Source organism: Crotalus tigris, unplaced genomic scaffold, assembly GCF_016545835.1.
Source record: "Crotalus tigris isolate CLP2741 ecotype Arizona unplaced genomic scaffold, ASM1654583v1 scf7180000023634.91079, whole genome shotgun sequence".
Lineage (NCBI taxonomy): Eukaryota > Metazoa > Chordata > Lepidosauria > Squamata > Viperidae > Crotalus > Crotalus tigris.
This window is the reverse complement of record NW_024100091.1, coordinates 20,699-35,282: the sequence shown is the minus strand read 5'-3', so window position 1 is coordinate 35,282 and position 14,584 is coordinate 20,699. Positions and strand designations below refer to the sequence as shown.

Here is a 14,584-nt window from a genome sequence, read left to right as displayed (position 1 = left end):
AGTGGCAAGATGTGTAGTAGGACTTTTAAAAATCTCTCATTAAGTGCAGCAAGTTATTTTCCCAGCAGTTTAGCTTCTGGGTTTCAAAGCTTCTTAAGTAGAGCAATCATATCAATAAATGCACACTTCAGATTGCAATGCACATTTATGAATTGGCTAACTTCATTCTTTAATAAACTATGTACCATATTTTCTGGCGTATAAGACGACTGGACGTATAAGACAACCCCCGACTTCGGAGAAGATTTGCATGGTTAGACAGTCATCTTATACGCCGGAAAATATGGTATTTTCCGGCGTATAAGACGACTGGGCATATAAGACAACCCCGACTTCGGAGAAGATTTGCATGGTTTAGAAAGTTGTTTTATACGCTGCAAATTACGGTACTAAGGCAATGGAGTATTATTTGAAGGGCACTTTACATAGCCTGTAGTGGTACTAAGGAATGTAGCTATAAGGCTAACATTGATTTTTGTCGACATAAGCTATTTAGCTGACTAGTTAAAAAGAAATGCAATAGGCACCATACTCAACAGAGGAGACGAGTGTAGTAAACCAACCTCTAAATATAATATTTGCTGTGTAGAGGCTTCTTTTTGACAGACTCATTGAAGGCTCATTAGACAAAACCCTAAATCCAAGTCCCTGAGCTGCAGAAGATTTGCCAGTTTATACAGCTCTGCTAAGAATTTACTAAATGGCACTTTGATATACCATAGAGAAGACAGCAAACTGCCAGAAGCACCTCTTAGATATATAAAGCCAGATGGGGTAAAAGGCACCGGGAGAAAGTGAAAATTGCTTGTTGGAAGAGGTAATCTAATCTGAAGGAAAATTCAGTCACACTGCCAAGTACAAGAAGTGGTGAGTTTTTCCTGAGAGGGAAAAGTGTTTCTTGACTCATTTCACAGTAAGATTTCACAGGCCAGACTTTCTTATATTTGGATAGGTTTGTAAATTGTGCATGAGCTGCACTTTTGACCAGCACACTAAATCTTTGCTTAGTCAAAATGGCATCTTCCTGTCTTCTTCTCAGGGCTGCACACTAATTCTTTGCTTTGAGGAAAACTAGTGATAAGGAACTTTGTCCCAATTGGGTAATTATTTCCCACTTTTGCCTTAATTAGGCACCTACAGCAGGGGTGTTAAACTGCTGGCCCATGGGCCGGTTGCATCATAGTGAAACCATACTCACCCCATTGCCGGCAATGGCAAAAAAGTCATGATACATCGCAACACGTCACGTGACATTGCGAGTTTGACAGCCCTGACCTATAGTCACTGGATAATATAATTAAATGTCACTAATATATAACCATTCCTTACAAATGATTAAATTGTGCAGCAATTTTCTGATTTATTTTCCCCAAAAGCAATCTAAGCAATCCCAGGGGCAGGACAGGATGGGAGAGAAATTGAAGATCCCAATAATGGCAGCCCATCATGGATAGATTCACCAGGGCTGACCTCCCCTGAGGCTTGCAACTGATTGGGAAAGCAATTCTTTTCTATGAGTACAAAAACCAATCAATAAACTTTTGCTAATTGTATTCTGTTGTGCATTCCTTTTCCAAAATTTGAACCATTGCAGCCTCAGTTGGTAGTGGGGTACCGATGGTCTCTGAGCTTGCTTGTTGTCTTGCAAACATCATCAGTGCTAGTCCAATTGGTAGACGTTTGCAAGCAGTTACAAAAAAAAAAAAAAACAAGCTCGCAATCTCCTGCTTTCTAGCTGATGCCTTAACCACTAGATCAAACTGGCTGTGATAAAACTATGCTGGGTACAAAGTAATAGATGTGATGTTGGGTATTCCACAGAGCATTTGTAGGACTGAATTTCATTACTGCAAACTGAATGGAATAATTTTTCAAATTGACTGATGATTATTAGATATATCAAAATCATTGCACTAAGCCATCAATTATTTTGAATAGAGACCACATTAAATTGCATCACTCCTTTTTGAGGCCATACATACTTCCTTGCATTTTTGCATGTGTAATATTTAATGTGTGGCATTTATAGACATTATGTCTAGAAACTAGATATTATTTAGAAACCTGTACTTAGAACACAGGAAATTGTTCCAATCCATACCAGCAGCAATCTTATTTCAAATATTTTAGTATTACAGTATAGTTTAATTCTGTTCAGGATTCCAGCCAAGCAATCACAGAATAATTACTCAGATAGTTTACTATTCCTGCCATGTGTTCCATCAAGAAAAACAGGCTAGTTTTTCATTGCCCTGTGTGAGAAGAGATAGCCTTTGATCCTACCCTACCCCACCAATATTTTTTGTACCTTGGCCAGTTTTGATTTCTCTCAGCATGCTGATAAAGATTGTGCCATTTTGGCTACAGAAGCAGTGAGGCAGAACAAGTCACTATTGATGCAGTCCCGACAAGTACCACCAACCCTGAGTGATAACATTACCTTTATTCTTCAATTAAAATAATAGAATCTTGCAAGTCAGAAAATATATCTTTCTTCCTTACCTTTATAGTCCAAGAAACTACAGGGTCTCTTCTGAGAAGTTTGCCATGCCCACATTCCTTCTGTGGGCTAATCTGCCTTTTATTTGACCATTGCCTAATCTGCCACTCCTCCTCTTCCTCCTGTCTCTCAAGAACATTCTCACAGACCATTACACAGTTAATATACTGTATATCAGCTTTCTTCAACTTAGATTTCAAAAATTATCCAATATGACCATGTTGATTGGGAATTGTGGAGTATTTCACATACAACAGAACTGGAAGGCTCCAGGTTGCAGAAAGCTGGCACAGAAGATTTCTATACTTACCACAGTTTCCTTTACATGCAGGCTCAATTTGTCATGTTCCTTCTAACATATTCATTTTGTGGAACAATTCGCCTTTCCTGTTAATGGAATTGTTCTTAATTACATCTTCCTGATAACCATGTTGTGATTTAAGATCACATACAGCAATCTTTTCAGCTGAAGTAATTAAAACAGCATATTTATGGCTCCTAATGACATTTGTCTATTAGGCACCACTGATAGTCGCATGTGAATCTGCAAAAAAAAAAATGTAGGGATGGGATTTCATGAGGCAACCAAAACAGTGGTATTCAAATACTGCCTTACATTAATATAACTAAATATTTTAAAATTCGGTCATATAAGTAACACATGATTTTTTTGTTCCAATCATTCTATGTTCAAAGCTTTCATTTGATATCACTTTTTCACTATTAGATAAAAATCAAACATCTGCTGAAATTTTATATATTATTTATGGCAAGAGAGACTCATCATATTCAATTTTTCTAGTCCAGATTATTTTCACAATTAATATTAATTTATCTTCAATCCAAAGGACACACAACCAAAGCAGCCTAAATTCATAGGGGATTGTAATGCTTGAGGATTAAAATGCTTTGAAACAGATTTGAATTAGGGATATAAAATATATTCCATGTTTCCAAAACTACCATGCTTTGGCTACACTAACATTTTGCATATGGTGAGTCATCACTTCAAATTTGTTCAGGAAGATAAAACTTATGTTGAAAAAACTCATCCTTTTCCACATTATACAAAAAAAAAATCAACAGACAAGGACAAATCAATGTATAATAAAACAAGAAGTCTGCAAAGAATGTATATGTGCACTAATTCAAGCATGTGGGCCATCTTTACCATCATTTCAAGTCAATTGTTTTTACAGAGAAATGAATTTCATGACATAATAGTTTCTTTTTACAAGAATCTCCTGTTGAAAGATAATGCTAATTAGCTGTTCAATTAATAAATATATAACACCATAACAAATACCAACACCATTAAAAAGTACAAAAGTAGTAAAGCATCTTAAGCTTAAACTTACTTTGAACATTAGTCCTATATGTCATTCTTCCAAAGCCCAGAGGTTGTTGCCATTTTTCTGAGCGTTCAGGCTGTTCTTATTTTCTTTCCAAACTTTGTATTTTTTTGGGGGGGAGAAGGATATGAGGGGTGTTGCACATAAAAAATATGTTGCCACTATGGTCTGAATTCCTATAAATGGAAAATAGCCAGATGTCAAGTATCTTTGGAAAGCAAAAAAATCAAGAGCTTGTTTCTGCAAATCTGATTCTTGCTCAGAATCTTGCTATTATTCCTTTATAACTCAGGACCTTTTATTACATGTATTTCTTTGTGTCTGGAAGACATAACACATTTTAAAAAGTATGTATTCCTATCTAGCAGCACTCATAATGCTAACGTAGTACATTCTCTGTCCTGGTATCATTAATATTAATGATTAATAAATTAATACCATTAATTTCTAAGGAGAAATCTGCTTAAGTGTCCCCAAAATATTACATTCTAATAGCTCCAGAGAAACCTAATAACTGAACAGCCCCCATTTTCTTTCCAGTCTTATCCTGAGTCCAACTAGTGTAATCAACTTTTTATTTATAGATTGACTGGATAAATTGATATTACTCCATTTTGAATGCATAATCAAAGACTGGGAGATTTTATTTGCTTATTTGTTTATTATTTTTGTCTATCCTATTTCTATTCTATTCACTCTCATAAACAGAAGACAGACCATGTAACTTAACAACTAAAAGATCCAAACAACATTAATAACTGAAACATCATGTCACACATCATCCATAAACATTCCCTATATTTTTTTTTGTGAAATGTTTGAGTATAAAATAAGCTTTAACATATTTGAAACACTCTAGGAGCAGTGGTGGGATTCAGTTGGTTTGCACCAGTTCGGCAGAATCGGTAGCTAATTTTTTGTTGCCCAGGCCCAGAACGGACTTCCGGAAGCAGCATCCACACAGAGAACTGGTTGTTCACATATTTGAATCCCACCACTGTCTAGGAGGGAACAGCAAGATCTTCCAGTGAGGTTAGTTTCATAAAAGCTGGAGTTACCACCAAAAACACCTTAATCTAATCATCTCAAAATGGACCAACTCCCCAGACAAAAAACAAAATCAATTCTGAATGGATAAACAAAGTGCTCTACTTCTTTGTGGAGAAAGGTCCAAATCAGAAGAAGAGAAGATAATATATTGCTGATGTTCCATTCTGAAGAAATAAATACTCAAATTCTTAACATATGTTCTGCTTGAGAGATATACTGTGTCATGACTATACTGAAGAAGTAGGAGAGAGTGAGGAAAAACATTGCCCTAATGATGGAGAAGGAGAATGACGTGCAGAAAGGATTTAAACTTTCCCTCCTGCTCTACCTTGCCCAGAGACACATAAGGAGCCTTAAATTGATCAATAATAAATAGCACAAAATGAGTGCTTTGTGCCAACTGTTGTCACAGCAAGTGGATTTACAAGAGCTTCTGTGCTTAGTGACCTGAATATCTCCATTTGTTGACACTGCATATCACATTGTGATGAATAACATTAATGTTGTATAGCCTAAAGTAAGCTTCTAATGATTTGCTTTGCATGTTTCTACTTCTTGTGAGCTGTTTACATAAATAGTACGGATTCAGTATCACTACATGGTGCATCTAAAAAATCTCTGACAGCTATGGTAACTTAGAAAAGATTTAATGCAAATATATGGCAAGGCTATTAAAAATTCTAGCTCAGAGGTCTTATGCTGCTTTATCCATTAGCCAAACAATAAATGTGAAAGAAGAAATTCATCACGTCCAAATGCTCCCTGATTTTAAACAAGCTGGGGAAAACATGCAGAGAATGGTTTTGGCATTCTTTCCAATTCCTTCCTTAAGCTGTGGCCATCAAAGGCTTCTGTATTGGTATATGTGAGAGAGACAAAGACAAAAGGAGGAGAGAGTCTTTGCAGGGTAGGTGCAGATGTGCTACATATGTTTCTGTTCAACCCTCATATTGCATTTATGTATGTTTGTGAAGATGTGGGCACTGGAAAGCACAGGGTATCTGCATAAACACTGCTCTATATTATATGGCCAAGAGGGAGGGGGCTTAGAATAGAAGAGGACTTCCCCTTCCATAACAAATTTGGCCCAGTTCTTTATAGTTTTCAGAATGTTATCCTGGTGATGGACAGAGGGACAGAACCCTGACCCCACATTGGAAAGTGGAGTTGGAAAGAAAAGAAAAATGAATTTCACTATCATGGTAAAACAGGCATGCCAGTTTTATAGTTATCCTATTATCCGAAGGCCTGTGTGTATTCATTTGTTTTTTAAGGAACTATAGAAATACAGCTTTCAAATAGAAATGTGATAGAATAGACTTTGGGTGGTTTGTGGTGAATGGTTTTATACTCTAATTTTTGTGTCTGTGGCATGTCTTCAAATCAGATTTGATTCCTGGTGACTACCTGGTCTAGTCCATGCACTTTTCTTGGCAAGATTTTCCAGAAGTGGTTTGCCATTGCCTCCTTCCTAGTGCTCAGAAAGAATGACTGGCCCAAGGTCATGCAGCTGGTTTTGTGCCTAAGGTCGGACTAGAACTCACCGTTTACTGATTTCTAGTCTGATGCCTTAAGCACTATACAAACCTGGCTCAAATTTGTGGTAACCTGATATTCTCAGTTGCCCAGATTGACCAATAATTTCAGATACCTTGTGGCATCTGAACTGTTGTGAAATATTTAACAGAAGAGTAGCAGTAGCTTCTCTTCACAGCCTGACTGATATTAAAGCTTGAGAACTTTCAACTTTCAGAATTTCCCAGCCAACACATCAATTGCTAAGAATTCTGGAAGTTTTGGAGGGCACCCAAACTGGAAATGGCTGAACCACTCCCTAAGCATCAAGTTTCAATCATACTGACCACAAATTAATTGTCACAGGGTGTTACTTTTGTGAGGATAGCTGTGGTAGCTAGAGCATATATGCAACTTTAAACTATTTCTGTATGAGTTCCATGTCTTTGCAAAATGTGAAGGTAATTTTCCTCTTCCATTATTATTTTCCATCAATTGATCCTGAAAGGAATACTGATTCCAAAACTTATTAAAAAAACATGGCATATAAATTGCCCAGTATGTGAACTGAAACGTAATTACATTTCATAAATTGTGTATTTCCATACGTCTTGATATAGTTCTCCATTAATAAATGGTAACTTGTATATTTGGAGATGGTATGCACAGGAAAAATATTTGTGAAAATAGTACTTGAAAGGAGTTTTATTTTTTATGAACTTGTAATTGCAGTACATTGAACAAAGCAATCAATACAATAATGTATCACAATAACTGTAGCATCATATTAAACAAGGTGCCTCTAAACTAAATGATCCATAAAGTAGAATAGTATTAACTTCTATGTATTCAAAGTAAGAAGTAAGAAATTAATTTATTTTAAAGAAACTTCACCAAGGTTTTACTTTAAGAACTCCAATTCCAAGCATAAAATTGATGGGAACCTAATGTAAGTAGTAGAGCCAAGTGAGAAGAAAAGCTCTAAAGTGTAACTACTTTATGAGACCTAAATTAATAGTAATGTGCCTATCTGTTTATTTTTAATAGTGATAGTTTAATAAGTGAAACAGGAAAATTAGCTTTTTCTCCCACATTGCCATGTAATCACCATTTGCTACAAACTTTTGCCAACAATAAAACAGCTTCAATATATTGTCTCTTCCCCCAGGAAATAACAATTATTCCCACTTCAAACAGATGTCTACAAAGATATTCCTTCAATTTGTGGGAAAAGTAGAGGTTCTGTGGACTATATGAGGATGGGGTAAATTGATGAGATCCAATTTTGCAATTGTCTCTTGGTGGCTTGACATGTTGAAGCAAAATTTCTTTCCTCTGCTTCTGAACACTGCTTAATCATTGTGCCAAATTTTGGATATTGCAATACAGCACTCTGAGCTGATAGTAATGCCAAGTTTAAGGAAATCCATATGAATCCATATGAATCCATAAATTGTAATCAAGAGTTTTCCTGCTGAAGCCTGGGTTTTGAAATCTCCCTCTGCCCACATGCAAAGGTTTGTGATGCTATTCCATGGACTGATGTTTTATTTCTGAATAAGGATGAATCCATGTTTCTTCAACTGTCGATATGTTGTAAAGAAATTCCTCACTTATATTCTCATAGGGTGAAAAAACAATTGCTGGCAATTTTCAGTTCTTGAAACTTTCTGCTCTGCCATCAGCGTGCAAGGAGCCATCTTCCACAAATCTTCCATTATTTAAGAGTATCAATCATGTGACCCATATGTTGCTGTGAAATGTTCAGCTTGACAGCAAGTTTCTTTTAGGTGATCTGTCAATTGTCCATTATCAGTTCAACATTTCTTGTGTGAAACTTGTTAGTTGTCACAAGTCATTTACTTCTTTCTTGATCATACCCATCAGTTCTTCCCAGTTCATCTTTACATTTTTCAGACCAGCAATGCACAGTAATTGCGTCTACACAGTTATCACCCAAACCAACCTACATTTGTCAATAAATTTCAAAAAGGGGAACACCTTTGGCAATCAAAACTTCAATTATGGGGCATTGCTTAAAGTGCACTAATGATTCACTGCAGGTTTCCATTTCATGGACAATAGCAACTCAATCTTTTCTTACAACTTTCCAAGTTAAAGAACATATGCTAAGGAACACATCAGAACTATTAATGCATCAGTATTACCATCTTTTGGCACTTTATAACATTGGAGGACTTACTTTTCATTCATCAAAGTAAACACTAGTATCAAATAACCTTGGCCTGATGTGAGCCATCAACTCCATCAATCTATACTGGCTTCTAAATAAATAAATTCTAAATAAATCTAGAATAACACCAACAGCAGTATATGTTACAAAAATCAAAGGGCTGAGTTAGGTCTCATGTAACTTGGCTGCTACAGTAATCCAAGCAGAACACATCCAGGAGTGAATCAAGGGTTTGGCTATACTTACAGTAGTGAGAATCAGTGGCTTCTGCAACATTTGCTAAATAGAAGTAGCAGATTTTAACAAGGGTAATTTTTTTTTGTATGTGAAATTTATTTTTATTCCACTATGACTTCTAAGTTCTTTACAACTGGGGAGATCAATAACTAGCAGTCTAAAAACTTAAATGTCATAAACTGGAAGGAAAAGAGATGATCAGGATGTAACACAATAATTTTTGTTTTACTCGCATTTCATTTTGGATGGTAGAAGCACATCTAATCTGAAATCCTGCCTAGCCCACAAAAAATACTTTATTACAAAAAAAATGTTTACAAAATTTCATATAGAAAAATAATAATTTATGTATGGCAGACAAAATTTATCCAAAAATTATAAAGCTGTTTGGCAGAAGATTTTTAACGTTCAGAAAATTTGGCCAATGTGTAGTTTTGAATCATGTTCAGCTGAACAGGTTGCAAAGAGGGCTGTGCAAAGCATTCAAAAGAGTTATTGACAATAGACCTCAGGACTTTTGAGGCATCTCTTTTTGAATGTTTCAAGCACTCATGACCTTCACAAGGCTTGTTTAGCTATTATGAAAGCTGTCCCTGGTTATCTATACATTCATGTTTATCCATAGACAACACTTTCACTGAAACTACAGCCAATCAAAAGTGATTGTGTACAGATATACACACACACAAGACTAGCAAAAGTACATGTGCAAACTTTAGAACAAATGCAGGTGCTTTAATGTTTTGAATACAGGTGCTATTCTCAATAACAAGTGTTGCTAAACATTCTTTCAAAAGCTTTTCACAGACCATTTGCAAAACCCTTTGAGTTCATCATTAAATAACCCAGATTTTTAAGATTAGCAAGGTGTATCAAAACATTGGTTACGGGTTCCATCACACACCATTTCTTTTCTCAAGTTAATCTTTCATTTCTTACTGCTAAACAGCTACCTTGGAAACTACTATTAGTTGTCTATTAGGCAAAATAAAAAGAGAACCGATTTCTTTATGAGCTTATAGGGATTTCAACCATGAGCACTTCTATCCACCTATGTTGTTTGATGGCATTAAATGTATCATCACAGAAAGTAAGTTGTTCCAAATAAAGCTGCCTATTGCAAGTGATTTTGTCAGTGTCACATCAACCTATTTTCCTTGGTAAGTAGAATCTGTCAACATTGCTTTGTAGACCAAGAGTATGATGCATTGTCATTATTTTTCTGGTCTTCCTGTCCTGGACTTCTAGTTCTGCTTTAGTCCAGTCCACTATCCAGCTATGTAGTTATTGATTGGAATTGCCAAGGTATTCATTGACTTGATGGCATTGCCTCCATTGTATTTGGACTTTAAGATCTATTTTACTCTCAAGATGCATTCACTTCTAACCTTCTTCTTGACTTCAGTTAGCCATTTCAAAGATGTTGGTTATCCAGTAATTGGCCTCTAGTTGCCCGGTGCTAACTCTTTCGCTGGATCTTTCATTATCAGGTAGATTTTCCCAGGTGTTAACTAATCTTCAATTTCAACTAATTTCAATTAGTCTTGCCCTATATCAGGGGTTTCAAATTGCCGGCCCATGGGCCAGATGCGTCATACCAAACCCGTGCCCACCCCATTGCTGGCAATGGGGAAAAAGTCATGATACATCACGACACATCACATGACATCACGAGTTTGACACCCATGTCCTATATTGTTAAACTGTTTGGCAATGAGTGGGTGTAGACCAATCAAATGTTTCAACCAAAAATTATGCAATTCATCTTCACCTGATGCTGACCAAATTTTTATCTTCCTTGACCTTTTCTCCACCATTTCTGCTATTATTTCATTTCAGCTTTTTTCATTCTTATTCACTTTCTTTAACCAAATTAGATTCTTGTTGTATTTCTTTTGATTGTCCCAAATCTGCACCCAGAACCGCACTGTTTTTTGTTTGTCAAGTATTGGTTCATTAGTTCACTGAACTGTCTCCACAATTGGTAGATTGGTAGAAAAATTGATTGGTGGAAAAACTGATTCAACTGAAATTGGAGATTCCACCCATAGTATGCAATTTGAGGTTCATATCTCCTAATCTTCTTGGCTATAACTGTTATTTGTTGCTTTAGTGCTTCCGGTGCTTTCTTAATCTTCCTTATTTCTAGGTGACATTTCTTGATTAGGTATTCTTTGCTCTCCTTGTTCTTCAATTTCTTTTCTTTCATCTGTTCTAGCTTGCTTGGATCTGATTTTACCATGCAGATCTTATTTCCCTACCTAATCTTCCATTTTGGTGGTGCATTGTTTGGCTTTATTTTTCTTCTTTGTTGATTTAGTATCTCAGTTATTCAGTTATAACCACATGCTGTACATTAGTTGGTTTATTTCTTGCAGTGAGATGGTGCTTATATTTGCTATTACAGTACTGGCATCTTTTAATAATTCTGTTAGGGGGGGTTGTCACATGCTTCAATGCAAGCAACATTTATTCTGTTGTTCTTGTTTTCTTCTAGATGCTCAATTATTTTTCGTTTCTATTATTCTTTTTTAGTTAAATGGCTTTGTTCTTTCTGAGATAAGAAAGAAAAAGGGGTGCCTGGTTTGGGAATGAAAATGATTCAATAGCCCTGCTCCTCCACTACTGCTGACTCCCCCTGGTTTGCCTCTAGAGTCTGAGCTACTTCTGGTAAGTGTTTGATTTCTTCCAATTCTGTTTCCATGAATATTTTATTTTGTATTGTAAATTGATGTTGATCTGCTAGCCTCTGTTCTATTGCTTCTCATTCTGGATGTTGTTCTTCCCAGAACTGCTGCACTCTTTTCAGATATTCTTTTTTTGTTGCACTTGATTTGTAATAACAGATCATTATTTCTTTGTTTTCAGTTTGCAATTGGTAAACACCTTTACTTCCAGTAGTCCTGCAGCTGCTATCCCTGGATGCTCAAGCAACCATCCTAAGTCCTGTAAGCCCATTAATCACCAGATGATGAGGAATTCTATCCTCTAGTGAGGTCTTTGTTGACTCAGGCAATGACTAATCCAGTATGGGCTTCTGTAAATTACATCTCACCATATTGTTTATTGGAGAGTCACTCTTCATCTGGTAGCTCTGAAGACATGTGTCCGGTATGTTTGAACCACTGGCATAACTCTCATCTTCCTCAGAGTACACATGCCCCACAAGTTGTCAAAGTAGTGTCTCATTGGGGATTATTATTATTATTGGATCATGTGTTGCTTTCTCATCATACAGTGACTTAGTCTCAAAAAGCTCCTTCAGTAATTGCTCCACTTAACCACTGATCTGAATCCACCATCTGTAATTGTTTTGCATTTTTTACACTCAGACTCAATAACATTCTGTGAAATATTTATTCTGCTCAGAGCAAAGCTGTTTATTTCCCCTTTGAATGTCACTAAATCAACATTTCCACAGGATGTTGTGACCTATGCAAACTAAAGTTCAACATCCCATGAAAATTTTTTCAATAGGTTTTTGATAGAATAATTTTGAGCAAAAGTAGTACAAAATAATACAAAATGTAGCCATCCCAGAGAACGCCACATTTTGCTTGAAAAAAAATAATAGGAACATTTAGAGGTTCATGTCTATGCAAAAGTGAACCTTTCAAAAGAAGATTTAAAAGCATTAATAAGAGTAACCTATATATAGTGTTATCCCTATGGGTGGTATCTGTCTTCCTCAATCTTGGGTCCTTTACCAGAGGACTGGGACTTCATAGGTTTTGCACAGCATCTTAGCTATTCCTAGCATGCTACATTCTGGATAGGGAACTCTGCTGTTTTTCTTGGAAACTGTTGGAGCTACTGTCCCAGCTTAGGTGTCACAGCCTCAAGTGTTTCTTCCACTACTGAGATCACTTTGGCCTTAATTTTCCACATCCTCTCCAGTTCCTTCTTCAGGCCCTGGTACTTCTCCAGCTTCTTTTACTCTTACTACTTGATGTGGCTGTCACTTGGCACTGTACAACTGGAGTGGCATGTCATCTGGCCAAGCCACTTACACTTTTGCCTTCCTTCTGCGATCTTTAGAGTAGCATATTGGGACATGATTATAGGGTGTCTGCCTCACGAGGCTGAGTTCCCCTAAGGGAGAACATTTAAAGATAGCCAGCTGTGTGGAAGCAGGAAAGTGAATTTGTGGCACTACTGCTGTTCATTGGGAGAGGCACTAAGAAAAGAAATTAAAAGACCCCTTTGGGCCACTCCATCATTACTTTCAGTTGAGTTACATTAAAGTAGCAAGTAACTGAACCTTTCAATAAAGCAAGCCATTTCCGCCCAGGATATTTGTGACTTCAGCTCCTCTAAAATGGGTTAGTGGGCTGGCCTCCAACTGAACAGTTGGATAATTGAACTAGCAATCATTAGAAAATCTTTGGCCGTATTTCAGAATCCCATAGATGATATAATATATCTATGCCATTTTGATTTCAAGATATAGCACTAAAATTTGTATTTATTATTACCATCACTTGTAGTTCACTGAAAAAAAATCTGAATATTTTCTGTTCATTATATTCTTCATTATATGGATTTGTTATTTCACTCTTCTTCCCATATCGATTGTAAGGTTTTCATTTTTAAAAAGGTATGTGACAGAAATAACATTATAATTATTCATTAAGCACTGTGGTGGAAATTAATGTCTAGGCAAGCAAACCACAAGCCACATGTTTCCTTCATGTATCAAATTCATCAGATAAACCTTTTGAAATAAAAGGGCAGAAAAAATATGAGGAAAAAATATGGAAGTTTGAATTTTGAAATATTTGAAAAATAAAGTCTTCCCTTCATTTTGAAACTACAGATAATGGAATAGTATGGGTTCAGGATCACAGTCCCATCAGTGGGATTTATAATATAATGGCAGTGTCTTCTTTTCAGCAAAATAACCATCTGCAGTAGAAAACCCAGAAATACCAAATTAAATTAAAAGACTTTATAATGTCATTTATTTTGGATGAGAAGTATCTCTTGCTGCGTGAACTTTTAAAAAGTTTGGATCAGTGTATCAGAAATGGATTTCCTCAAAGCCACGCGTACAGTAAATGGCACATATCTACTCTTTTGGCTATATGGACTGCTGTTCAGGGAAGGAGAAATGAGGCCTGGCTCCAAATATCAATTCTCTTTTAACATTCAGTAAATGGCTTAGGTACTAAACATCAGCGTAACACTGAGACAGCATAAGAAATAGAAATTTTCTCTGATGGATATTTACCTGAGGTGAAGCCGTCATGGCAATATATAGAAAATCAAGGAAGGAAGATCAGTGGCTAATATATTCACAGCACGAATGTTCTAAAGATGTCCCGAAACATTTGACTTCTAGAAATGAATGAGGTGTTACTAAAAATGTGTGGAAATTCACAGTGAAATGCCAATAATCTATACAAGTTTCTTTTTTAACTTCTCTCGACATTCAGAGGAATGTTTGACCTGAGTAGGATTTTCCAATTCAAAGCATATTTTACTTTAGGGGTAAAAGCCTATCTAGATACACAACTGTGCAAAAGATACTTGGAATGATATGCAAATTTTTGGGGGCTTCTATTGAAATCCTTGCAGTTGATTCTGCTGTAGATCCCACTAGAAGAAATACAGCTTGCATAATTAGCAACAACAATTTTTTTAAAAAAGACAGCATCTCCATTCTAGAGGAAAACTCTGGCAATGGATTTGGGAAAGACAGGAGGGTTAACCTTTTGTCCCCTGACTTACTCCTTA

General features: G+C 36.2%; 1 long non-coding RNA gene across 1 annotated transcript in view; it reads right to left on the bottom strand.

Moving 5' to 3' along the window:
* LOC120297538 overlaps positions 1 to 14,187 on the bottom strand; it is a 42,105-nt gene extending 27,918 nt beyond the window's left edge. The window contains exons 1-3 of the long non-coding RNA XR_005553829.1: positions 14,079 to 14,187; positions 3,859 to 4,028; positions 2,811 to 3,044 (exon numbers count right to left, since the gene is read on the bottom strand). This is a non-coding gene — a long non-coding RNA (uncharacterized LOC120297538). The remainder of the gene's footprint in view (positions 1 to 2,810; positions 3,045 to 3,858; positions 4,029 to 14,078) is intronic.
* Positions 14,188 to 14,584: the final 397 nt, after the last annotated feature.